The sequence below is a fragment of the Myotis davidii genome, unplaced genomic scaffold (genome assembly GCF_000327345.1).
Source record: "Myotis davidii unplaced genomic scaffold, ASM32734v1 scaffold44, whole genome shotgun sequence".
Lineage (NCBI taxonomy): Eukaryota > Metazoa > Chordata > Mammalia > Chiroptera > Vespertilionidae > Myotis > Myotis davidii.
In genome coordinates this window covers 984,447-985,140 of record NW_006299705.1, presented here as the reverse complement: position 1 = coordinate 985,140, position 694 = coordinate 984,447, and positions in this window count along the sequence as shown.

Below are 694 nucleotides of genomic sequence, written 5' to 3'. Positions count from 1 at the left end.
CAATTAGAATATCCCCTCTTTATTAGATAGGATGTTTCTATCTCTCTCTCCCTCTTCCTTCTTTCCTCTGAAATAATATATCATCCTATCTAATAAAGAGCTAATATGCAAATGGTCATCATGCTCTCACGCTGCCACACTGTAACAGTTCAGACACTCAACATTGGGGAGAGAGGAATGGGGACCAGTCAGGCTATAGCCCGGGAGAGGGACAATCCACACGCCCCATAGTCCCCGTAGTCCCAGGTGCCAGAGGCTGCACCTGCACCTGTGGCCCGGGAGAGGGACAAGCTGCCCACTCCATGGTCCCGGGCACCAGTGGCTGTGTCTGTGCCTATGGCCCAGGAGAGGGACAAGCCACCCACACCACAGTCCCAGACGCCTGCAGCTGCAGCCTGGGTGAAGCCACCCATCCACGGTCCCCTGCGGCTGCGGCCAGCCCAGGGAAAGCTGGCCCAGGTCCTGGGTGCCTGTGGCTGGCCAGAGGGAGGGAAGCCTGGGACCTGGGTGCCTGCAACCAGCTGGAGGAGGGAATCCTGGGTCCTGGGTGTGGGACAAGGCAGAGGTAGTTAGGGGCAATCAGGCCAGCAGGGGAGCAGTTAGGGGCAATCAGGCAGACAGGCAAAGGTGGTTAGGGGCAATCAGGCAGACAGGCAGGCAAGCAAGCAGTTAGGAGCCAGCAACCCCACACTGA